This window comes from Pseudorca crassidens, chromosome 2, assembly GCF_039906515.1.
Source record: "Pseudorca crassidens isolate mPseCra1 chromosome 2, mPseCra1.hap1, whole genome shotgun sequence".
Taxonomy (NCBI): Eukaryota; Metazoa; Chordata; class Mammalia; order Artiodactyla; family Delphinidae; genus Pseudorca; species Pseudorca crassidens.
Window position 1 is genome coordinate 186,537,617 of NC_090297.1, and position 25,476 is coordinate 186,563,092.

The following is a 25,476-nucleotide window of genomic DNA, read 5'->3' on the forward strand; positions in this document are numbered from 1 at the left end:
AAGGGTTAGGGTTAGGGTTCGGGCTAGGGTTAGGGTTAGGGGACGGGGACGGTTTAGGGTCCAGGTGAGGATACGACAACGCTTTAGGGTGCGCGTACGTGTGAGGGCGTGGGTTAGTGTCAGCGTACTGGTTAGGATTAGGGGACGGGTGAGGGTCAGGCTTCGGGGAAGGGTTAGGGTTAGGGTTCGGGCTAGGGTTAGGGTTAGGGCTAGGGTTAGGGTTAGGGGACGGGGACGGTTTAGGGTCCAGGTGAGGGTACGACAACGCTTTAGGGGGAGCGTACGTGTGAGGGCGCGGGTTAGTGTCAGCGTACGGGTTAGGATTAGGGGACGGGTGAGGGTCAGGCTTCGCGGAAGTGTTAGGGTTAGGGTTCGGGCTACGGTTAGGGTTAGGGGACGGGGACGGTTTAGGGTCCAGGTGAGGGTACGACAACGCTTTAGGGGGTGCATACGTGTGAGGGCGCGCGTTAGTGTCAGCGTGCAGGTTAGGATTAGGGGACGGGTGAGGGTCAGGCTTCGGGGAAGGGTTAGGGTTAGGGTTCGGGCTAGGGTTAGGGTTAGGGGACGGGGACGGTTTAGGGACCAGGTGAGGGTACGACAACGCTTTAGGGGGAGCGTACATGTGAGGGCGCGGGTTAGTGTCAGCGTACGTGTTAGGATTAGGGGACAGGTGAGGGTCAGGCTTCGGGGAATGGTTAGGGTTAGGGATCGGGCTAGGGTTAGGTTTAGGGGACGGGGACGGTTTAGGGTCCAGGTGATGGTACGACAAAGCTTTAGGGGGAGCGTACGTGTGAGGGCGCGGGTTAGTGTCAGCGTACGGGTTAGGATTAGGGGACGGGTGAGGGTCAGGCTTCGGGGAAGGTTTAGGATTAGGGTTCGGGCTAGGGTTAGGGTTAGGGGACTTGGAGAGTTTAGGGTCCAGATGAGGGTACGACAACGCTTTCGGGGGAGCGTACGTGTGAGGGCGCGGGTTAGTGTCAGCGTACGGGTTAGGATTAGGGGACGGGTGAGGGTCAGGCTTCGGGGAAGGGTTAGGGTTAGGGTTCGGGCTAGGGTTAGGGTTAGGGGACGGGGACGGTTTACGGTCCAGGTGAGGGTACGACAACGCTTTAGGGGGAGCGTACGTGTGAGGGCGTGGGTTAGTGTCAGCGTACGCGTTAGGATTAGGGGCCGGGTGAGGGTCAGGCTTCGGGGAAGGGTTAGGGTTAGGGTTCAGGCTAGGGTTAGGTTTAGGGGACGGGGACTGTTTAGGGTCCAGGTGAGGGTACGACAACGCTTTAGGGGGAGCGTACGTGTGAGTGCGCGGGTTAGTGTCAGCGTATGGGTTAGGATTAGGGGACGGTTTAGGGTCAGGCTTCGGGGAAAGGTTAGGGTTAGGGTTCGGGCTAGGGTTAGTGTTAGGGGACGGGGACGGTTTAGTGTCCAGGTGAGGGTACGACAACGCTTTAGGGGGAGCGTACGTGTGAGGGCGCGGGTTAGTGTCAGCGTACGGGTTAGGATTAGGGGACGGGTGAGGGTCAGGCTTCGGGGAAGGGTTAGGGTTAGGGTTCGGGCTAGGGTTAGGGTTAGGGGACGGGGACGGTTTAGGGTCCAGGTGAGGGTACGACAATGCTTTAGGGGGCGCGTACGTGTGAGGGCGCGGGTTAGTGTCTGCGTACGGGTTAGGATTAGGGGACGGGTGAGGGTCAGGCTTCGTGGAAGGGTTAGGGTTAGGGTTCGGGCTAGGGTTAGGGTTAGGGGACGGGGACGGTTTAGGGTCCAGGTGAGGGTACGACAACGCTTTAGGGGGAGCGTACATGTGAGGGCGCGGGTTAGTGTCTGCGTACGGGTTAGGATTAGGGGACGTGTGAGGGTCAGGGTTCGGGGAAGGGTTAGGGTTAGGGTTCGGGCTAGGGTTAGGGTTAGGGGACGGGGACGGTTTAGGGTCCAGGTGAGGGTACGACAACGCTTTAGGGGGAGCGTACGTGTCAGGGCGCGGGTTAGTGTCAGCGTACGGGTTAGGATTAGGGGACGGGTGAGGGTCAGGCTTCGGGGAAGTGTTAGGGTTAGGGTTCGGGCTAGGGTTAGTTTTAGGGGATGGGGACGGTTTAGGGTCCAGGTGAGGGTACGACAACGCTTTAGGGGGAGCGTACGTTTGAGGGCGCGGGTTAGTGTCACCGTACGGGTTAGGATTAGGGGACGGGTGAGGGTCAGGCTTCGGGGAAAGGTTAGGTTTAGGGTTCGGGCTAGGGTTAGGGTTAGGGGACGGGGATGGTTTAGGGTCCAGGTGAGGGTACGACAACGCTTTAGGGGGAGCGTACGTGTGAGGGCACGGGTTAGTGTCAGCGTACGGGTTAGGATTAGGGGACGGGTGAGGGTCAGGCTTCGGGGAAGGGTTAGGGTTAGGGTTCGGGCTAGGGTTAGGATTAGGGGACGGGGACGGTTTAGGGTCCAGGTGAGGATACGACAACGCTTTAGGGTGCGCGTACGTGTGAGGGCGTGGGTTAGTGTCAGCGTACTGGTTAGGATTAGGGGACGGGTGAGGGTCAGGCTTCGGGGAAGTGTTAGGGTTAGGGTTCGGGCTAGGGTTAGGGTTAGGGCTAGGGTTAGTGTTAGTGGACGGGGACGGTTTAGGGTCCAGGTGAGGGTACGACAACGCTTTAGGGGGAGCGTACGTGTGAGGGCGCGGGTTAGTGTCAGCGTACGGGTTAGGATTAGGGGACGGCTGAGGGTCAGGCTTCGGGGAAGGGTTAGGGTTAGGGTTCGGGCTAGGGTTAGGGTTAGGGGACGGGGACGGTTTAGGGTCCAGGTGAGGGTACGACAACGCTTTAGGGGGAGCGTACGTGTGAGGGCACGGGTTAGTGTCAGCGTACGGGTTAGGATTAGGGGACGGGTGAGGGTCAGGCTTCGGGGAAGGGTTAGGGTTAGGGTTCGGGCTAGGGTTAGGATTAGGGGACGGGGACGGTTTAGGGTCCAGGTGAGGATACGACAACGCTTTAGGGTGCGCGTACGTGTGAGGGCGTGGGTTAGTGTCAGCGTACTGGTTAGGATTAGGGGACGGGTGAGGGTCAGGCTTCGGGGAAGTGTTAGGGTTAGGGTTCGGGCTAGGGTTAGGGTTAGGGCTAGGGTTAGGGTTAGGGGACGGGGACGGTTTAGGGACCAGGTGAGGGTACGACAACGCTTTAGGGGGAGCGTACATGTGAGGGCGCGGGTTAGTGTCAGCGTACGTGTTAGGATTAGGGGACAGGTGAGGGTCAGGATTCTGGGAATGGTTAGGGTAAGGGATCGGGCTAGGGTTAGGTTTAGGGGACGGGGACGGTTTAGGGTCCAGGTGATGGTACGACAAAGCTTTAGGGGGAGCGTATGTGTGAGGGCGCGGGTTAGTGTCAGCGTACGGGTTAGGATTAGGGGACGGGTGAGGGTCAGGCTTCGGGGAAGGTTTAGGATTAGGGTTCGGGCTAGGGTTAGGGTTAGGGGACTTGGAGAGTTTAGGGTCCAGATGAGGGTACGACAACGATTTCGGGGGAGCGTACGTGTGAGGGCGCGGGTTAGTGTCAGCGTACGGGTTAGGATTAGGGGACGGGTGAGGGTCAGGCTTCGGGGAAGGGTTAGGGTTAGGGTTCGGGCTAGGGTTAGGGCTAGGGGACGGGGACGGTTTATGGTCCAGGTGAGGGTACGACAACGCTTTAGGGGGAGCGTACGTGTGAGGGCATGGGTTAGTGTCAGCGTACGGGTTAGGATTAGGGGACGGGTGAGGGTCAGGCTTCTGGGAAGGGTTAGGGTTAGGGTTCGGGCTAGGGTTAGGGTTAGGGGACGGGTATGGTTTAGGGTCCAGGTGAGGGTACGACAACGCTTTAGGGGGAGCGTACGTGTGAGGGCGCGGGTTAGTGTCAGCGTACGGGTTAGGATTAGGGGACGGGTGAGGGTCAGGCTTCGCGGAAGTGTTAGGGTTAGGGTTCGGGCTAGGGTTAGGGTTAGGGGACGGGGACGGTTTAGGGTCCAGGTGAGGGTACGACAACTCTTTAGGGGGCGCATACATGTGAGGGCGCGCGTTAGTGTCAGCGTGCAGGTTAGGATTATGGGACGGGTGAGGGTCAGGCTTCGGGGAAGGGTTAGGGTTAGGGTGCTGACTACGGTTAGTGTTAGGGGATGGGGACGGTTTAGGGTCCAGGTGAGGGTACGACAACGCTTTAGGGGGAGCGTACGTGTGAGGGCATGGGTTAGTGTAAGCGTACGGGTTAGGATTAGGGGACGGGTGAGGGTCAGGCTTCGGGGAAGGGTTAGGGTTAGAGTTCGGGCTAGGGTTAGGGTTAGGGGACGGGGACGGTTTAGGATCCAGGTGAGGGTACGACAACGCTTTAGGGGGAGCGTACGTGTGAGGGCGCGGGTTAGTGTCAGCGTACGGGTTAGGATTAGGGGACGGGTGAGGGTCAGGCTTCGGGGAAGGGTTAGGGTTAGGGTTCGGGCTAGGGTTAGGGTTAGGGGACGGGGACGGTTTAGGGTCCAGGTGAGGGTACGACAACGCTTTAGGTGGAGAGTACGTGTGAGGGCTCGGGTTAGTGTCAGCGTACGGGTTAGGATTAGGGGACGGGTGAGGGTCAGGCTTCGGGGAAGGGTTAGGGTTAGGGTGCTGACTACGGTTAGTGTTAGGGGATGGGGACTGTTTAGGGTCCAGGTGAGGGTACGACAACGCTTTAGGGGGAGCGTACGTGTGAGGGCGCGGGTTAGTGTCAGCGTACGGGTTAGGATTAGGGGACGGGTGAGGGTCAGGCTTCGGGGAAGGGTTAGGGTTAGGGTGCAGGCTAGGGTTAGTGTTAGGGGATGGGGACGGTTTAGGGTCCAGGTGAGGGTACGACAACGCTTTAGGGGGAGCGTACGTGTGAGGGCGCGGGTTAGTGTCAGCGTACGGGTTAGGATTAAGGGACGGGTGAGGGTCAGGTTTCTCGGAAGGGTTAGGGTTGGGGTTCAGGCTAGGGTTAGGGTTAGGAGACGGGGACAGTTTAGGGTGCAGGTGAGGGTACGACAACGCTTTAGGGGGAGCGTACGTGTGAGGGCGCGGGTTAGTGTCAGCGTACGGGTTAGGATTAGGGGACGGGTGAGGGTCAGGCTTCGGGGAAGGGTTAGGGTTAGGGTTCGGGCTAGGGTTAGGGTTAGTGGACGGGGACGGTTTAGGGTCCAGGTGAGGGTACGACAATGCTTTAGGGGGAGCGTATGTGAGAGGGCACGGGTTCGTGTCAGCGTACGTGTTAGGATTAGGGGACGGGTGAGGGTCAGGCTTCGGGGAAGTGTTAGGGTTAGGGTTCGGGCTAGGGTTAGGGTTAGGGGACGGGGACGGTTTAGGGTCCAGGTGAGGGTACGACAACGCTTTAGGGGGAGCGTACGTGTGAGGACGCGGGTTAGTGTCCGCGTACGGGTTAGAATTATGGGACGGGTGAGGGTCAGGCTTCGGGGAAGTGTTAGGGCTAGGGTTCGGGCTAGAGTTAGGGTTAGCGGACGGGGACGGTTTAGGGTTCAGGTGAGGGTACGACAACGCTTTAGGGGGAGCGTACGTGTGAGGGCGCGGGTTAGTGTCAGCGTACGGGTTAGGATTAGGGGACGGGTGAGGGTCAGGCTTCGGGGAAAGGTTAGGGTTAGGGTTCGGGCTAGGGTTAGGGTTAGGGGACGGGGACGGTTTAGGGTCCAGGTGAGGGTACGACAACGCTTTAGGGGGAGCGTACGTGTGAGGGCGCGGGTTAGTGTCAGCGTACGGGTTAGGATTAGGGGACGGGTGATGGTTAGGCTACGGGGAAGAGTTAGGGTTAGGGTTCGGGCTAGGGTTAAGGTTAGGGGACGGGGACCGCTTAGGGTCCAGGTGAGGGTATGACAACGCTTTAGGGGGAGCGTACGTGTGAGGGCGCGGGTTAGTGTCTGCGTATGGGTTAGGATTAGGGGACGGGTGAGTGTCAGGCTTCGGGGAATGGTTAGGGTTAGGGTTCGGGCTAGGTTTAGGGTTAGGGGACGGGGAAGGTTTAGGGTCCAGGTGAGGGTACGACAACGCTTTAGGGGGAGCGTACGTGTGAGGGCGCGGGTTAGTGTCAGCGTACGGGTTAGGATTAGGGGACGGGTGAGGGTCAGGCTTCGGGGAAGCGTTAGGGTTAGGGTTCTGGCTAGGGTTAGTGTTAGGGGATGGGTACGGTTTAGGGTCCAGGTGAGGGTACGACAACGCTTTAGGGGGAGCGTACTTGTGAGGGCGCGGGTTAGTGTCTGCGTATGGGTTAGGATTAGGGGATGGGTGAGGGTCAGGCTTCGGGGAAGTGTTAGGGTTAGGGTTCGGGCTAGGGTTAGGGTTAGGGGACGGGGACGGTTTAGGGTCCAGGTGAGAGTACGACAAAGCTTTAGGGGGAGCGTACGTGTGAGGGCGTGGGTTAGTGTCAGCGTACGGGTTAGGATTAGGGGACGGGTGAGGGTCAGGCTTCGGGGAAGGGTTAGGGTTAGGGTTCGGGCTAGGGTTAGTGTTAGGGGATGGGGACGGTTTAGGGTCCAGGTGAGGGTACGACAACGCTTTAGGGGGCGCGTACGTGTGAGGGCGCGGGTTAGTGTCTGCGTATGGGTTAGGATTAGGGGATGGGTGAGGGTCAGGCTTCGGGGAAGTGTTAGGGTTAGGGTTAGGGCTAGGGTTAGGGGACAGGGACGGGGACGGTTTAGGGTCCAGATGAGGGTACGACAACGCTTTAGGGGGAGCGTACGTGTGAGGGCGCGGTTTAGTGTCAGCGTACGGGTTAGGATTAGGGGACGGGTGAGGGTCAGGCTTCGGGGAAGCGTTAGGGTTAGGGTTCGGGCTAGCGTTAGGGTTAGGGGACGGGGACGGTTTAGGGTCCAGGTGAGGGTACGACAACGCTTTAGGGGGAGCGTACGTGTGAGGGCACGGGTTAGTGTCAGCGTACAGGTTAGGATTAGGAGACGGGTGAGGGTCAGGCTTCCGGGAAGGGTTAGGGTGGGGGTTCGGGCTAGGGTTAGGGTTAGGGGACGGGGACGGTTTAGGGTCCCGGTGAGGGTACGACAACGCTTTAGGGGGCGTGTACGTGTGAGGGCGCGGGTTAGTGTCAGCGTACGGGTTAGGATTAGGGGACGGGTGAGGGTCAGGCTTCGGGGAAGTGTTAGGTTTAGGGTTCGGCCTAGGGTTAGGGTTAGGGGACGGGGACGGTTTAGGGTCCAGGTGAGGGTACGACAACGCTTTAGGGGGAGAGTACGTGTGAGGGCTCGGGTTAGTGTCAGCGTGCGGTTTAGGATTAGGGGACGGGTGAGGGTCAGGCTTCGGGGAAGGGTTATGGTTAGGGTTCGGGCTACGGTTAGGGTTAGGAGACGGGGAAGGTTTAGGGTCCAGGTTAGGGTACGACAACGCTATAGGGGGAGCGTATGTTTGAGGGTGCGGGTTAGTGTCAGCGTACGGGTTAGGATTAGGGGACGGGTGAGGGTCAGGCTTCGGGGAAGCGTTAGGGTTAGGGTTCTGGCTAGAGTTAGTGTTAGGGGATGGGGACGGTTTAGGTTTCAGGTGAGGGTACGACAACGCTTTAGGGGGAGCGTACGTGTGAGGGCGCGGGTTAGTGTCAGCGTACGGGTTAGGATTAGGGGACGGGTGAGGGTCAGGCTTCGGGGAAGCGTTAGGGTTAGGGTTCTGGCTAGGGTTAGTGTTAGGGGATGGGTACGGTTTAGGGTCCAGGTGAGGGTACGACAACGCTTTAGGGGGAGCGTACTTGTGAGGGCGCGGGTTAGTGTCTGCGTATGGGTTAGGATTAGGGGATGGGTGAGGGTCAGGCTTCGGTGAAGTGTTAGGGTTAGGGTTCGGGCTAGGGTTAGGGTTAGGGGACGGGGACGGTTTAGGGTCCAGGTGAGGGTACGACAAAGCTTTAGGGGGAGCGTACGTGTGAGGGCGTGGGTTAGTGTCAGCGTACGGGTTAGGATTAGGGGACGGGTGAGGGTCAGGCTTCGGGGAAGTGTTAGGGTTAGGGTTCGGCCTAGGGTTAGGGTTAGGGGATGGGGACGGTTTAGGGTCCAGGTGAGGGTACGACAACACTTTAGGGGGAGAGTACGTGTGAGGGCGTGGGTTAGTGTCAGCGTACGGGTTAGGATTAGGGGACGGGTGAGGGTCAGGTTTCGGGGAAGGGTTAGGGTTAGGGTTCGGGCTAGGTTTAGGGTTAGGGGACGGGGAAGGTTTAGGGTCCAGGTGAGGGTACGACAACGCTTTAAGGGGAGCGTACGTGTGAGGGCGTGGGTTAGTGTCAGCGTATGGGTTAGGATTAGGGGACGGGTGAGGGTCAGGCTTCGGGGAAGGGTTAGGGTTAGGGTTCGGGCTAGGGTTAGTGTTAGGGGATGGGGACGGTTTAGGGTCCAGGTGAGGGTACGACAACGCTTTAGGGGGCGCGTACGTGTGAGGGCGCGGGTTAGTGTCTGCGTATGGGTTAGGATTAGGGGATGGGTGAGGGTCAGGCTTCGGGGAAGTGTTAGGGTTAGGGTTAGGGCTAGGGTTAGGGGACAGGGACGGGGACGGTTTAGGGTCCAGATGAGGGTACGACAACGCATTAGGGGGAGCGTACGTGTGAGGGCGCGGGTTAGTGTCAGCGTACGGGTTAGGATTAGGGGACGGGTGAGGGTCTGGCTTCGGGGAAGCGTTAGGGTTAGGGTTCGGGCTAGCGTTAGGGTTAGGGGACGGGGACGGTTTAGGGTCCAGGTGAGGGTACGACAACGCTTTAGGGGGAGCGTACGTGTGAGGGCACGGGTTAGTGTCAGCGTACGGGTTAGGATTAGGGGACGGGTGAGGGTCAGGCTTCCGGGAAGGGTTAGGGTGGGGGTTCGGGCTAGGGTTAGGGTTAGGGGACGGGGACGGTTTAGGGTCCCGGTGAGGGTACGACAACGCTTTAGGGGGCGTGTACGTGTGAGGGCGCAGGTTAGTGTCAGCGTACGGGTTAGGATTAGGGGACGGGTGAGGGTCAGGCTTCGGGGAAGTGTTAGGGTTAGGGTTCGGCCTAGGGTTAGGGTTAGGGGACGGGGACGGTTTAGGGTCCAGGTGAGGGTACGACAACGCTTTAGGGGGAGAGTACGTGTGAGGGCTCGGGTTAGTGTCAGCGTTCGGTTTAGGATTAGGGGACGGGTGAGGGTCAGGCTTCGGGGAAGGGTTATGGTTAGGGTTCGGGCTACGGTTAGGGTTAGGAGACGGGGAAGGTTTAGGGTCCAGGTTAGGGTACGACAACGCTATAGGGGGAGCGTATGTTTGAGGGTGAGGGTTAGTGTCAGCGTACGGGTTAGGATTAGGGGACGGGTGAGGGTCAGGCTTCGGGGAAGCGTTAGGGTTAGGGTTCTGGCTAGAGTTAGTGTTAGGGGATGGGGACGGTTTAGGTTCCAGGTGAGGGTACGACAACGCTTTAGGGGGAGCGTACGTGTGAGGGCGCGGGTTAGTGTCAGCGTACGGGGTAGGATTAGGGGACGGGTGAGGGTCAGGCTTCGGGGAAGTGTTAGGGTTACGGTTCGGCCTAGGGTTAGGGTTAGGGGACGGGGACGGTTTAGGGTCCAGGTGAGGGTACGACAACGCTTTAGGGGGAGCATACCTGTGAGGGCGCGGGTTAGTGTCAGCGTACGGGTTAGGATTAGGTGACGGGTGAGGGTCAGGTTTCGGGGAAAGGTTAGGGATAGGGTTCGGGCTAGGGTTAGGGTTAGGGGACGGGGACGGTTTAGGGTCCAGGTGAGGGTACGACAACGCTTTAGGGGGAGCGTACGTGTGAAGGCGTGGGTTAGTGTCAGCGTACGGTTTAGGATTAGGGGACGGGTGAGGGCTAGGCTTCGGGGAAGAGTTAGGGTTAGGGTTCAGGCTAGGGTTAGGGTTAGGGGACGGGGACCGTTTAGGGTCCAGGTGAGGGTACGACAACGCTTTAGGGGGAGCGTACGTGTGAGGGCGCGGGTTAGTGTCAGCGTACGGGTTAGGATTAGGGGACGGGTGAGGGTCAGACTTCGGGGAAGGGTTAGGGTTAGGTTTCGGGCTATGGTTAGGGTTAGGGGACGGGGACGGTTTAGGGTCCAGGTGAGGGTACGACAACGCTTTAGGGGGAGCGTACGAGTGAGGGCGTGGGTTAGTGTCAGCGTGCGGGTTAGGATTAGGGGACGGGTGAGTGTCAGGCTTCGGGGAAGGGTTAGGGTTAGGGTTCGGGCTAGGTGTAGTGTTAGGGGACGGGGACGGTTTAGGGTCCAGGTGAGGGTACGACAACGCTTTAGGGGGAGCGTACGTGTGAGGGCGCGGGTTAGTGTCAGCGTACGGGTTGGATTAGGGGACGGGTGAGGGTCAGGCTTCGGGGAAGGGTAGGGTTAGAGTTCGGGCTAGGGTTAGGGATAGGGTACAGGGACTGTTTAGGATGCAGGTGAGGGTACGGCAACGCTTTAGGGGGAGCGTACGTGTGAGGGCGCGGGTTAGTGTCAGCGTACGGGTTAGGATTAGGGGACGGGTGAGGGTCAGGCTTCGGGGAAGGTTTAGGATTAGGGTTCGGGCTAGGGTTAGGGTTAGGGGACGTGGACGGTTTAGGGTCCAGGTGAGGGTACGACAACGCTTTAGGGGGAGCGTACGTGTGAGGGCGCGGTTTAGTGTCAGCGTACGGGTTAGGATTAGGGGACGGGTGAGGGTCAGGCTTCGGGGAAGGTTTAGGAGTAGGGTTCGGGCTAGGGTTAGGGTTAGGGGACGTGGACGGTTTAGGGTCCAGGTGAGGGTACGACAACGCTTTAGGGGGAGCATACGTGTGAGGGCGCGGGTTAGTGTCAGCGTACGGGTTAGGATTAGGGGACGGGTGGGGGTCAGGCTTCGGGGAAAGGTTAGGGATAGGGTTCGGGCTAGGGTTAGGGTTAGGGGACGGGGACGGTTTAGCGTCCAGGTGAGGGTACGACAACGCTTTAGGGGGAGCGTACGTGTGAGGGCGTGGGTTAGTGTCAGCGTACGGTTTAGGATTAGGGGACGGGTGAGGGCTAGGCTTCGGGGAAGAGTTAGGGTTAGGGTTCAGGCTAGGGTTAGGGTTAGGGGACGGGGACCGTTTAGGGTCCAGGTGAGGGTACGACAACGCTTTAGGGGGAGCGTACGTGTGAGGGCGCGGGTTAGTGTCAGCGTACGGGTTAGGATTAGGGGACGGGTGAGGGTCAGACTTCGGGGAAGGGTTAGGGTTAGGTTTCGGGCTATGGTTAGGGTTAGGGGACGGGGACGGTTTAGGGTCCAGGTGAGGGTACGACAACGCTTTAGGGGGAGCGTACGAGTGAGGGCGTGGGTTAGTGTCAGCGTGCGGGTTAGGATTAGGGGACGGGTGAGTGTCAGGCTTCGGGGAAGGGTTAGGGTTAGGGTTCGGGCTAGGTGTAGGGTTAGGGGACGGGGACGGTTTAGGGTCCAGGTGAGGGTACGACAACGCTTTAGGGGGAGCGTACGTGTGAGGGCGCGGGTTAGTGTCAGCGTACGGGTTGGATTAGGGGACGGGTGAGGGTCAGGCTTCGGGGAAGGGTAGGGTTAGAGTTCGGGCTAGGGTTAGGGATAGGGTACAGGGACTGTTTAGGATGCAGGTGAGGGTACGGCAACGCTTTAGGGGGAGCGTACGTGTGAGGGCGCGGGTTAGTGTCAGCGTACGGCTTAGGATTAGGGGACGGGTGAGGGTCAGGCTTCGGGGAAGGTTTAGGATTAGGGTTCAGGTTAGGGTTAGGGGACGTGGACGGTTTAGGGTCCAGGTGAGGGTACGACAACGCTTTAGGGGGAGCGTACGTGTGAGGGTGCGGTTTAGTGTCAGCGTACGGGTTAGGATTAGGGGACGGGTGAGGGTCAGGCTTCGGGGAAATTTTAGGGTTAGGGTTCGGGCTAGGGTTAGGGTTAGGGGACGGGGACGGTTTAGGGTCCAGGTGAGGGTACGACAACGCTTTAGGGGGAGCGTACGTGTGAGCGCGTGGGTTAGTGTCTGCGAACGGGTTAGGATTAGGGGACGGGTGAGGGTTAGGCTTTGGAGAAGAGTTAGGGTTAGGGTTCGGGCTAGGGTTAGGGTTAGGGGACGGGGACGGTTTAGGGTCCAGGTGAGGGTACGACAACGCTTTACGGGGAGCGTACGTGTGAGGGCACGGGTTAGTGTCAGCGTACGGGTTAGGATTAGGGGACGGGTGAGGGTCAGGCTTCGGGGAAGTGTTAGGGTTAGGGTTCGGGCTACGGTTAGGGTTAGGGGACGGGGACGGTTTAGGGTCCAGGTGAGGGTAAAACAACGCTTTAGGGGGAGCGTACATGTGAGGGCGCGGGTTAGTGTCAGCTTACGTGTTAGGATTAGGGGACAGGTGAGGGTCAGGCTTCGGGGAATGGTTATGGTTAGGGATCGGGCTAGGGTTAGGTTTAGGGGACGGGGACGGTTTAGGGTCCAGGTGATGGTACGACAAAGCTTTAGGGGGAGCGTACGTGTGAGGGCGCGGGTTAGTGTCAGCGTACGGGTTAGGATTAGGGGACGGGTGAGGGTCTGGCTTCGGGGAAGGTTTAGGATTAGGGTTCGGGCTAGGGTTAGGGTTAGGGTACTTGGAGAGTTTAGGGTCCAGATGAGGGTACGACAACGCTTTAGGGGGCGCGTACGTGTGAGGGCGCGGGTTAGTGTCAGCGTACGGGTTAGGATTAGGGGACGGGTGAGGGTCAGGTTTCGTGGAAGGGTTAGGGTTAGGGTTCGGGCTAGGGTTAGGGTTAGGGGACGGGGACGGTTTAGGGTCCAGGTGAGGGTACGACAACGCTTTAGGGGGAGCGTACGTGTGAGGGCGCGGGTTAGTGTCAGCGTACGGGTTAGGATTAGGGGACGTGTGAGGGTCAGGCTTCGGGGAAGTGTTAGGGTTAGGGTTCGGGCTAGGGTTAGGGTTAGGGGACGGGGACGGTTTAGGATCCAGGTGAGGGTACGACAACGCTTTAGGGGGAGCGTACGTGTGAGGGCGCGGGTTAGTGTCAGCGTACGGGTTAGGATTATGGGACGGGTGAGGGTCAGGCTTCGGGGAAGTGTTAGGGTTACGGTTCGGGCTAGGGTTAGGGTTAGGGGACGGGGACGGTTTAGGTTCCAGGTGAGGGTACGACAACGCTTTAGGGGGAGCGTACGTGTGAGGGCGCGGGTTAGTGTCAGCGTACGGGTTAGGATTAGGGGACGGGTGAGGGTCAGGCTTCGGGGAAGGGTTAGGGTTAGGGTTCGGGCTAGGGTTAGGGTTAGGGGACGGGGACGGTTTAGGGTCCAGGTGAGGGTACGACAACGCTTTAGGGGGAGCGTACGTGTGAGGGCATGGGTTAGTGTCAGCGTACGGGTTAGGATTAGGGGACGGGTGAGGGTCAGGCTTCTGGGAAGGGTTAGGGTTAGGGTTCGGGCTAGGGTTAGGGTTAGGGGACGGGTACGGTTTAGGGTCCAGGTGAGGGTACGACAACGCTTTAGGGGGAGCGTACGTGTGAGGGCGCGGGTTAGTGTCAGCGTACGGGTTAGGATTAGGGGACGGGTGAGGGTCAGGCTTCGCGGAAGTGTTAGGGTTAGGGTTCGGGCTAGGGTTAGGGTTAGGGGACGGGGACGGTTTAGGGTCCAGGTGAGGGTACGACAACGCTTTAGGGGGAGCGTACGTGTGAGGGCGCGGGTTAGTGTCAGCGTACGGGTTAGGATTAGGGGACGTGTGAGGGTCAGGCTTCGGGGAAGGGTTAGGGTTAGGGTTCGGGCTAGGGTTAGGGTTAGGGGACGGGGACGGTTTAGGATCCAGGTGAGGGTACGACAACGCTTTAGGGGGAGCGTACGTGTGAGGGCGCGGGTTAGTGTCAGCGTACGGGTTAGGATTAGGGGACGGGTGAGGGTCAGGCTTCGGGGAAGTGTTAGGGTTACGGTTCGGGCTAGGGTTAGGGTTAGGGGACGGGGACGGTTTAGGTTCCAGGTGAGGGTACGACAACGCTTTAGGGGGAGCGTACGTGTGAGGGCGCGGGTTAGTGTCAGCGTACGGGTTAGGATTAGGGGACGGGTGAGGGTCAGGCTTCGGGGAAGGGTTAGGGTTAGGGTTCGGGCTAGGGTTAGGGTTAGGGGACGGGGACGGTTTAGGGTCCAGGTGAGGGTACGACAACGCTTTAGGGGGAGCGTACGTGTGAGGGCATGGGTTAGTGTCAGCGTACGGGTTAGGATTAGGGGACGGGTGAGGGTCAGGCTTCTGGGAAGGTTTAGGGTTAGGGTTCGGGCTAGGGTTAGGGTTAGGGGACGGGTACGGTTTAGGGTCCAGGTGAGGGTACGACAACGCTTTAGGGGGAGCGTACGTGTGAGGGCGCGGGTTAGTGTCAGCGTACGGGTTAGGATTAGGGGACGGGTGAGGGTCAGGCTTCGGGGAAGGGTTAGGGTTAGGGTTCGGGCTAGGGTTAGGGTTAGGGGACGGGGACGGTTTAGGGTCCAGGTGAGGGTACGACAACGCTTTAGGGGGAGCGTACGTGTGAGGGCGCGGGTTAGTGTCAGCGTACGGGTTAGGATTAGGGGACGGGTGAGGGTCAGGCTTCGGGGAAGGGTTAGGGTTAGGGTTCGGGCTAGGGTTAGGGTTAGGGGACGGGGACGGTTTAGGGTACAGGTGAGGGTACGACAACGCTTTAGGGGGAGCGTACGTGTGAGGGCACGGGTTAGTGTCAGCGTACGGGTTAGGATTATGGGACGGGTGAGGGTCTGGTTTCGGGGAAGTGTTAGGGTTAGGGTTCGGGCTAGGGTTAGGGTTAGGGGACGGGGACGGTTTAGGGTCCAGGTGAGGGTACGACAACGCTTTAGGGGGAGCGTACGTGTGAGGGCGCGGGTTAGTGTCAGCGTACGGGTTAGGATTAGGGGCCGGGTGAGGGTCAGGCTTCGGGGAAGGGTTAGGGTTAGGGTTCAGGCTAGGGTTAGGTTTAGGGGACGGGGACGGTTTAGGGTCCAGGTGAGGGTATGACAACGCTTTTGGGGGAGCGTACGTGTGAGTGCGCGGGTTAGTGTCAGCGTATGGGTTAGGATTAGGGGACGGGTTAGGGTCAGGCTTCGGGGAAATGTTAGGGTTAGGGTTCGGGCTAGGGTTAGTGTTAGGGGACGGGGATGGTTTAGTGTCCAGGTGAGGGTACGACAACGCTTTAGGGGGAGCGTACGTGTGAGGGCGCGGGTTAGTGTCAGCGTACGGGTTAGGATTAGGGGACGGGTGAGGGTCAGGCTTCGGGGAAGGGTTAGGGTTAGGGTTCGGGCTAGGGTTAGGGTTAGGGGACGGGGACGGTTTAGGGTCCAGGTGAGGGTACGACAACGCTTTAGGGGGAGCGTACGTGTGAGGGCGCGGGTTAGTGTCAGCGTACGGGTTAGGATTAGGGGACGTGTGAGGGTCAGGCTTCGGGGAAGGGTTAGGGTTAGGGTTCGGGCTAGGGTTAGGGTTAGGGGACGGGGACGGTTTAGGATCCAGGTGAGGGTACGACAACGCTTTAGGGGGAGCGTACGTGTGAGGGCGCGGGTTAGTGTCAGCGTACGGGTTAGGATTAGGGGACGGGTGAGGGTCAGGCTTCGGGGAAGTGTTAGGGTTACGGTTCGGGCTAGGGTTAGGGTTAGGGGACGGGGACGGTTTAGGTTCCAGGTGAGGGTACGACAACGCTTTAGGGGGAGCGTACGTGTGAGGGCGTGGGTTAGTGTCAGCGTACGGGTTAGGATTAGGGGACGGGTGAGGATCAGGCTTCGGGGAAGGGTTAGGGTTAGGGTTCGGGCTAGGGTTAGGGTTAGGGGACGGGGACGGTTTAGGGTCCAGGTGAGGGTACGACAACGCTTTAGGGGGAGCGTACGTGTGAGGGCATGGGTTAGTGTCAGCGTACGGGTTAGGATTAGGGGACGGGTGGGGGTCAGGCTTCTGGGAAGGGTTAGGGTTAGGGTTCGGGCTAGGGTTAGGGTTAGGGGACGGGTACGGTTTAGGGTCTAGGTGAGGGTACGACAACGCTTTAGGGGGAGCGTACGTGTGAGGGCGCGGGTTAGTGTCAGCGTACGGGTTAGGATTAGGGGACGGGTGAGGGTCAGGCTTCGCGGAAGTGTTAGGGTTAGGGTTCGGGCTAGGGTTAGGGTTAGGGGATGGGGACGGTTTAGGGTCCAGGTGAGGGTACGACAACTCTTTAGGGGGCGCATACATGTGAGGGCGCGCGTTAGTGTCAGCGTGCAGGTTAGGATTATGGGACGGGTGAGGGTCAGGCTTCGGGGAAGGGTTAGGGTTAGGGTTCGGGCTAGGGTTAGGGTTAGAGGACGGGGACGGTTTAGGGACCAGGTGAGGGTACGACAACGCTTTAGGGGGAGCGTACGAGTGAGGGCGTGGGTTAGTGTCAGCGTACGGGTTAGGATTAGGGGACGGGTGAGTGTCAGGCTTCGGGGAAGGGTTAGGGTTAGGGTTCGGGCTAGGGTTAGGGTTAGGGGACGGGGACGGTTTAGGGTCCAGGTGAGGGTACGACAACGCTTTAGGGGGAGCGTCCGTGTGAGGGCATGGGTTAGTGTCAGCGTACGGGTTAGGATTAGGGGACGGGTGAGGGTCAGGCTTCGGGGAAGGGTTAGGGTTAGGGTACGGGCTAGGGTTAGGGTTAGGGGACGGGGACGGTTTAGGGTCCAGGTGAGGGTACGACAAGGCTTTAGGGGGAGCGTACGTGTGAGGGCGCGGGTTAGTGTCAGCGTACGGGTTAGGTTTAGGGGATGGGTGAGGGTCAGGCTTCGGGGAAGGGTTAGGGTTAGGGTTCGGGCTAGGGTTAGGGTTAGGGGACGGGGACGGTTTAGGGTCCAGGTGAGGGTACGACAACGCTTTAGGGGGAGCGTACGTGTGAGGGCACAGGTTAGTGTCAGCGTACGGGTTAGGATTATGGGACGGGTGAGGGTCTGGTTTCGGGGAAGTGTTAGGGTTAGGGTCCGGGCTATGGTTAGGGTTAGGGGCCGGGGACGGTTTAGGGTCCAGGTGAGGGTACGACAACGCTTTAGGGAGAGTGTACGTGTGAGGGCGCGGGTTAGTGTCAGCGTACGGGTTAGGATTAGTGGACGGGTGAGGGTCAGGCTTCGGGGAAAGGTTAGGGTTAGGGTTCGGGCTAGGGTTAGGGTTAGGGGACGGGGACGGTTTAGGGTCCAGGTGAGGGTACGACAACGCTTTAGGGGGAACGTACGTGTGAGGGCGCGGGTTAGTGTCAGCGTACGGGTTAGGATTAGGGGACGGTTGAGGGTCAGGCTTCGGGGAAGTGTTACGGTTAGGGTTCGGGCTAGGGTTAGGGTTAGGGGACGGGGACGGTTTAGGGTCCAGGTGAGGGTACGACAACGCTTTAGGGGGAGCGTACGTGTGAGGGCGTGGGTTAGTGTCAGCGTACGGGTTAGGATTAGGGGACGGGTGAGGGTCAGGCTTCGGGGAAGTGTTAGGGTTAGGGTTCGGCCTAGGGTTAGGGTTAGGGGACGGGGACGGTTTAGGGTCCAGGTGAGGGTACGACAACACTTTAGGGGGAGAGTACGTGTGAGGGCGTGGGTTAGTGTCAGCGTACGGGTTAGGATTAGGGGACGGGTGAGGGTCAGGTTTCGGGGAAGGGTTAGGGTTAGGGTTCGGGCTAGGTTTAGGGTTAGGGGACGGGGAAGGTTTAGGGTCCAGGTGAGGGTACGACAACGCTTTAGGGGGTGCGTACGTGTGAGGGCGCGGGTTAGTGTCAGCGTACGGGTTAGGATTAGGGGACGGGTGAGGGTCAGGCTTCGCGGAAGTGTTAGGGTTAGTGTTCGGGCTAGGGTTAGGGTTAGGGGACGGGGACGCTTTAGGGTCCAGGTGAGGGTACGACAACGCTTTAGGGGGAGCGTACGTGTGAGGGCGCGGGTTAGTGTCAGCGTACGGGTTAGGATTAGGGGACGGGTGAGGGTCAGGCTTCGGGGAATGGTTAGGGTTAGGGTTCGGGCTAGGGTTAGGGTTAGGGGATGGGGACGGTTTAGGGTCCAGGTGAGGGTACGACAACGCTGTAGGGCGAGCGTACGTGTGAGGGCATGGGTTAGTGTCAGCGTACGGGTTAGGATTAGGAGACGGGTGAGGGTCAGGCTTCGTGAAGTGTTAGGGTTAGGGTTCGGGCTAGGGTTAGGGTTAGGGGACGGGGACGGTTTAGGGTCCAGGTGAGGGTACGACAACGCTTTAGGGGGAGCGTACGTGTGAGGGCGTGGGTTAGTGTCAGCGTACGGGTTAGGATTAGGGGACGGGTGAGGGTCAGGCTTCGGGTAAGGGTTATGGTTAGGGTTCGGGCTAGGGTTAGGGTTAGGGGACGGGGATGGTTTAGAGTCCAGGTGAGGGTACGACAACGCTTTAGGGGGAGCGTACGTGTGAGGGCGCGGGTTAGTGTCAGCGTACGGGTTAGGATTAGGGGACGGGTGAGGGTCAGGCTTCGGGGAAGGGTTAGGGTTAGGGTTCGGGCTAGGGTTAGTGTTAGAGGACGGGGACGGTTTAGGGTCTAGGTGAGGGTACGACAATGCTTTAGGGGGAGCGTATGTGAGAGGGAACGGGTTCGTGTCAGCGTACGTGTTAGGATTAGGGGACGGGTGAGGGTCAGGCTTCGGGGAAGTGTTAGGGTTAGGGTTCGGGCTAGGGTTAGGGTTAGGGGACGGGGACAGTTTAGGGTCCAGGTGAGGGTACGACAACGCTTTAGGGGGAGCGTACGTGTGAGGACGCGGGTTAGTCTCCGCGTACGGGTTAGAATTAGGGGACGGGTGAGGGTCAGGCTTCGGGGAAGGTTTAGGGCTAGGGTTCGGGCTAGAGTTAGGGTTAGCGGACGGGGACGGTTTAGGGTCCAGGTGAGGGTACGACAACGCTTTAGGGGGAGCGTACGTGTGAGGGCGCGGGTTAGTGTCAGCGTACGGGTTAGGATTAGGGGACGGGTGAGGGTCAGGCTTCGGGGAAAGGTTAGGGTTAGGATTCGGGCTAGGGTTAGGTTTAGGGGACGGGGACGGTTTAGGGTCCAGGTGAGGGTACGACAACGCTTTAGGGGGAGCGTACGTGTGAGGGCGCGGGTTAGTGTCAGTGTACGGGTTAGGATTAGGGGACGGGTGAGGGTTAGGCTACGGGGAAGAGTTAGGGTTAGGGTTCGGGCTAGGGTTAAGGTTAGGGGACGGGGACCGGTTAGGGTCCAGGTGAGGGTACGACAACGCTTTAGGGGGAGCGTACGTGTGAGGGCGCGGGTTAGTGTCAGCGTACGGGTTAGGATTATGGGACGGGTGAGGGTCAGGCTTCGGGGAAGGGTTAGGGTTAGTGTTCGGGCTATGGTTAGGGTTAGGGGACGGGGACGGTTTAGGGTCCAGGTGAGGGTACGACAACGCTTTAGGGAGAGTGTACGTGTGAGGGCGCGGGTTAGTGTCAGCGTACGGGTTAGGATTAGGGGACGGCTGAGGGTCAGGCTTCGGGGAAAGGTTAGGTTTAGGGTTCGGGCTAGGGTTAGGGTTAGGGGACGGGGACGGTTTAGGGTCCAGGTGAGGGTACGACAACGCTTTAGGGGGAGCGTACGTGTGAGGGCGCGGGTTAGTGTCTGCGTACGGGTTAGGATTAGGGGATGGGTGAGGGTCAAGCTTCGGGGAAGGGTTAGGGCTAGGGTTAGGGGACGGGGACGGGGACGGTTTAGGGTCCAGGTGAGGGTACGACAACGCTTTAGGGGGAGCGTACGTGTGAGGGCGCGGGTTAGTGTCAGCGTACGGGTTAGGATTAGGGGACGGGTGAGGGTCAGGCTTCGCGGAAGGGTTAGGGTTAGGGTTCGGGCTAGGGTTAGGGTTAGGAGACGGGGACGGTTTAGGGTGCAGGTGAGGGTACGACAACGCTTTAGGGGGAGCGAACGTGTGAGGGCGCGGGTTAGTGTCAGCGTACGGGTTAGGATTAGGGGACGGGTGAGGGTCAGGCTTCGGGGAAGGTTTATGGTTAGGGTTCGGGCTAGGGTTACGGTTAGGGGACGGGGACGGTTTAGGGTCCAGGTGAGGGTACGACAACTCTTTAGGGGGAGCGTACGTGTGAGGACGCGGGTTAGTGTCAGCGTACGGGTTAGGATTAGGGGACGGGTGAGGGTCAATCTTCGGGGAAGTGTTAGGTTTAGGGTTCGGGCTAGGGTTAGGGTTAGGGGACGGGGACGGTTTAGGGTCCAGGTGAGGGTACGACAACGCTTTAGTGGGAGCGTACGTGTGAGGGCATGTGTTAGTGTCAGCGTACGGGTTAGGATTAGGGGACGGGTGAGGGTCAGGCTTCGGGGAAACGTTAGGGTTAGGGTTCGGGTTAGGGTTAGGGGACGGGGACGGTTTAGGGTCCAGGTGAGGGTACGACAACGCTTTAGGGGGAGCGAACGTGTGAGGGCGCGGGTTAGTGTCAGCGTACGGGTTAGGATTAGGGGACGGGTGAGGGTCAGGCTTCGGGGAAGGGTTAGGGTTAGGGTTCGGGCTAGGGTTAGGGTTAGGGGACGGGGACGGTTTAGGGTCCATGTGAGGGTACGACAACGCTTTAGGGGGAGCGTACGTGGGAGGACGCCGGTTAGTGTCAGCGTACGGGTTAGGATTAGGGGACGGGTGAGGGTCAGGCTTCGGGGAAGCGTTAGGGTTAGGGTTCGGGCTAGGGTTAGGGTTAGGGGACGGGGACGGTTTAGGGTCCAGGTGAGGGTATGACAACGCTTTAGGGGGAGCGTACGTGTGAGGGCACGTGTTAGTGTCAGCGTACGGGTTAGGATTAGGGGACGGGTGAGGGTCAGGCTTCGGGGAAGCGTTAGGGTTAGGGTTCGGGCTAGGGTTAGGGTTAGGGGACGGGGACGGTTTAGGGTGCAGGTGAGGGTACGACAACGCTTTAGGGGGAGCGTACGTGTGAGGGCGTGGGTTAGTGTCAGCGTACGGGTTAGGATTAGGGGACGGGTGAGGGTCAGGCTTCGTGAAGGGTTAGGGTTAGGGTTCGGGCTAGGGTTAGGGTTAGGGGACGGGGACGGTTTAGGGTCCAGGTGAGGGTACGACAACGCTTTAGGGGGAGCGTACGTGTGAGGGCGCGGGTTAGTGTCAGCGTACGGGTTAGGATTAGGGGACGGGTGAGGGTCAGGCTTCGGGTAAGGTTATGGTTAGGGTTCGGGCTAGGGTTAGGGTTAGGGGACAAGGACGGTTTAGGGTCCAGGTGAGGGTACGACAACGCTTTAGGGGGAGCGTACGTGTGAGGGCGCGGGTTAGTGTCAGCGTACGGGTTAGGATTAGGGGATGGGTGAGGGTCAGGCTTCGGGGAAGGGTTAGGGTTACGGTTCGGGCTACGGTTAGGTTTAGGGGACGGGGACGGTTTAGGGTCCAGGTGAGGGTACGACAACGCTTTAGGGGGAGCGAACGTGTGAGGGCACGGGTTAGTGTCAGCGTACGGGTTAGGATTAGGGGACGGGTGAGGGTCAGGCTTCGGGGAAGGGTTAGGGTTAGGATTCGGGCTAAGGTTAGGGATAGGGGACGGGGACGGTTTAGGGTCCAGGTGAGGGTACGACAACGCTTTAGGGGGAGCGTACGTGTGAGGGCGCGGTTTAGTGTCATCTACGGGTTAGGATTAGGGGACGGGTGAGGGTCAGGCTTCGGGGAAGTGTTAGGGTTAGGGTTCGGGCTAGGGTTAGGGTTAGGGGACGGGGACGGTTTAGGGTCCAGGTGAGGGTACGACAACGCTTTAGGGGGAGCGTACGTGTGAGGGCGCGGGTTAGTGTCAGCGTATGGGTTAGGATTAGGGGACGGGTGAGGGTCAAGCTTCGGGGAAGGGTTAGGGTTTTGGTTCGGGCTAGGGTTAGTGTTAGGGGATGGGGACGGTTTAGGGTCCAGGTGAGGGTACGACAAGGCTTTAGGGGGAGCGTACGTGTGAGGGCGCAGGTTAGTGTCAGCGTACGGGTTAGGATTAGGGGACGGGTGAGGCTCAGGCTTCGGGGAAGTGTTAGGGTTAGAGTTCGAGATAGGGTTAGGGTTAGGGGACGGGGACGGTTTAGGGTCCAGGTGAGGGTACGACAACGCTTTAGGGGGAGCGTACGTGTGAGGGCGCGGGTTAGTGTCAGCGTACGGGTTAGGATTAGGGGACGGGTGAGGGTCAGGCTTCGGGGAAGTGTTAGGGTTAGGGTTCGGGCTAGGGTTAGGGATAGGGGACGGGGACGGTTTAGGGTCCAGGTGAGGGTACGACAACGCTTTAGGGGGAGCGTACGTGTGAGGGCGCGGTTTAGTGTCATCTACGGGTTAGGATTAGGGGACGGGTGAGGGTCAGGCTTCGGGGAAGTGTTAGGGTTAGGGTTCGGGCTAGGGTTAGGGTTAGGGGACGGGGACGGTTTAGGGTCCAGGTGAGGGTACGACAACGCTTTAGGGGGAGCGTACGTGTGAGGGCGCGGGTTAGTGTCAGCGTACGGGTTAGGATTAGGGGACGGGTGAGGGTCAAGCTTCGGGGAAGGGTTAGGGTTTTGGTTCGGGCTAGGGTTAGTGTTAGGGGATGGGGACGGTTTAGTGTCCAGGTGAGGGTACGACAAGGCTTTAGGGGGAGCGTACGTGTGAGGGCGCAGGTTAGTGTCAGCGTACGGGTTAGGATTAGGGGACGGGTGAGGGTCAGGCTTCGGGGAAGGGTTAGGGTTAGGGTTCGGGCTAGGGTTAGGGTTAGGGGACGGGGACGGTTTAGGGTCCAGGTGAGGGTACGACAACACTTTAGGGGGAGCGTACGTGTGAGGGCGCGGGTTAGTGTCAGCGTACTGGTTACGAATAGGGGACGGGTGAGGGTCAAGCTTCGGGGAAGGGTTAGGGTTTTGGTTCGGGCTAGGGTTAGTGTTAGGGGATGGGGACGGTTTAGTGTCCAGGTGAGGGTACGACAAGGCTTTAAGGGGGAGCGTACGTGTGAGGGCGCAGGTTAGTGTCAGCGTACGGGTTAGGATTAGGGGACGGGTGAGGGTCAGGCTTCGGGGAAGGTTTAGGGTTAGGGTTCGGGCTAGGGTTAGGGTTAGGGGACGGGGACGGTTTAGGGTCCAGGTGAGGGTACGACAACCCTTTAGGGGGAGCGTACGTGTGAGGGCGCGGGTTAGTGTCAGCGTACGGGTTACGATTAGGGGACGGGTGAGGGTCAGGCTTCGGGGAAGGGTTAGGGTTAGGGTTCTGGCTAGGGTTAGTGTTAGGATATGGGGACGGTTTAGGGTCCAGGTGAGGGTACGACAACGCTTTAGGGGGAGCGTACGTGTGAGGGCGCGGGTTAGTGTCAGCGTACGGGTTAGGGTTAGGGGACGGGTGAGGGTTAGGCTACGCGGAAGTGTTAGGGTTAGGGTTCAGGCTAGGGTTAAGGTTAGGGGACGGGGACCGTTTAGGGTCCAGGTGAGCGTACGACAACGCTTTAGGGGGAGCGTACGTGTGAGGGCGCGGGTTAGTGTCAGCGTACGGGTTAGGATTAGGGGACGGGTGAGGGTCAGGCTTTGGGGAAGGGTTAGGGTTAGTGTTCAGGCTATGGTTAGGGTTAGGGGACGGGGACGGTTTAGGGTCCAGGTGAGGGTACGACAACGCTTTAGGGAGAGTGTACGTGTGAGGGCGCGGGTTAGTGTCAGCGTACAGGTTAGGATTAGGGGACGGGTGAGGGTCAGGCTTCGGGGAAAGGTTAGGGTTAGGGTTCGGGCTAGGGTTAGGTTTAGGGGACGGGGACGGTTTAGGGTGCAGGTGAGGGTACGACAACGCTTTAGGGCGAGCGTACGTGTGAGGGCGCGGGTTAGTGTCAGCGTATGGGTTAGGATTAGAGGACGGGTGAGGGTCAGGCTTCGGGGAAGTGTTAGGGTTAGGGTTCGGGCTAGGGTTAGGGTTAGGGGACGGGGACGGTTTAGGGTCCAGGTGAGGGTACGACAACGCTTTAGGGGGAGCGTACGTGTGAGGGTGCGGGTTAGTGTCAGCATACGGGTTAGGATTAGGGGACGGGTGAGGGTCAGGCTTCGGGGAAGTGTTAGGGTTAGGGTTCGGGCTAGGGTTAGGGTTAGGGGACGGGGACAGTTTAGGGTCCAGGTGAGGGTACGACAACGCTTTAGGGGGAGCGTACGTGTGAGGGCGTGGGTTAGTGTCAGCGTACGGGTTAGGATTAGGGGACGGGTGAGGGTCAGGCTTCGGGGAAGTGTTAGGGTTAGGGTTCGACCAAGGGTTAGGGTTAGGGGACGGGGACGGTTTAGGGTCCAGGTGAGGGTACGACAACACTTTAGGGGGAGAGTACGTGTGAGGGCTCGGGTTAGTGTCAGCGTACGGGTTAGGATTAGGGGACGGGTGAGGGTCAGGCTTCCGGGAAGGGTTAGGGTGGGGGTTCGGGCTAGGGTTAGGGTTAGGGGACGGGGACGGTTTAGGGTCCCGGTGAGGGTACGACAACGCTTTAGGGGGCGCGTACGTGTGAGGGCGCGGGTTAGTGTCAGCGTACGGGTTAGGATTAGGGGACGGGTGAGGGTCAGGCTTCGGGGAAGTGTTAGGGTTAGGGTTCGGCCTAGGGTTAGGGTTAGGGGACGGGGACGGTTTAGGGTCCAGGTGAGGGTACGACAACGCTTTAGGGGGAGAGTACGTGTGAGGGCTCGGGTTAGTGTCAGCGTGCGGTTTAGGATTAGGGGACGGGTGAGGGTCAGGCTTCGGGGAAGGGTTATGGTTAGGCTTCGGGCTACGGTTAGGGTTAAGAGACGGGGAAGGTTTAGGGTCCAGGTTAGTGTACGACAACGCTATAGGGGGAGCGTATGTGTGAGGGTGCGGGTTAGTGTCAGCGTACGGGTTAGGATTAGGGGACAGGTGAGGGTCAGGCTTCGGGGAAGCGTTAGGGTTAGGGTTCGGGCTAGAGTTAGTGTTAGGGGATGGGGACGGTTTAGGTTCCAGGTGAGGGTACGACAACGCTTTAGGGGGAGCGTACGTCTGAGGGCGCGGGTTAGTGTCAGCGTACGGGTTAGGATTAGGGGACGGGTGAGGGTCAGGCTTCGCGGAAGTGTTAGGGTTAGTGTTCGGGCTAGGGTTAGGGTTATGGGACGGGGACGGTTTAGGGTATAGCTGAGGGTACAACAACGCTTTAGGGGGCGTGTACGTGTGAGGGCGCGGGTTAGTGTCTGCGTACGGGTTAGGATTAGGGGATGGGTGAGGGTCAGGCTTCGGGGAAGTGTTAGGTTTAGGGTTAGGGCTAGGGTTAGGGGACGGGGACGGGGACGGTTTAGGGTCCATGTGAGGGTACGACAACTCTTTAGGGGGAGCGTACGTGTGAGGGCGCGGGTTAGTGTTAGCGTACTGGTTAGGATTAGGGGACGGGTGAGGGTCAGGCTTCGGGGAATGGTTAGGGTTAGGGTTCGGGCTAGGGTTAGGGTTAGGCGACGGGGACGGTTTAGGGTCCAGGTGAGGGTACGACAACGCTTTAGGGGGAGCGTACGTGTGAGGGCATGGGTTAGTGTCAGCGTACGGGTTAGAATTAGGGGACGGGTGAGGGTCAGGCTTCGTGAAGGGTTAGGGTTAGGGTTTGGGCTAGGGTTAGGGTTAGGGGACGGGGACGGTTTAGGGTCCAGGTGAGGGTACGACAACGCTTTAG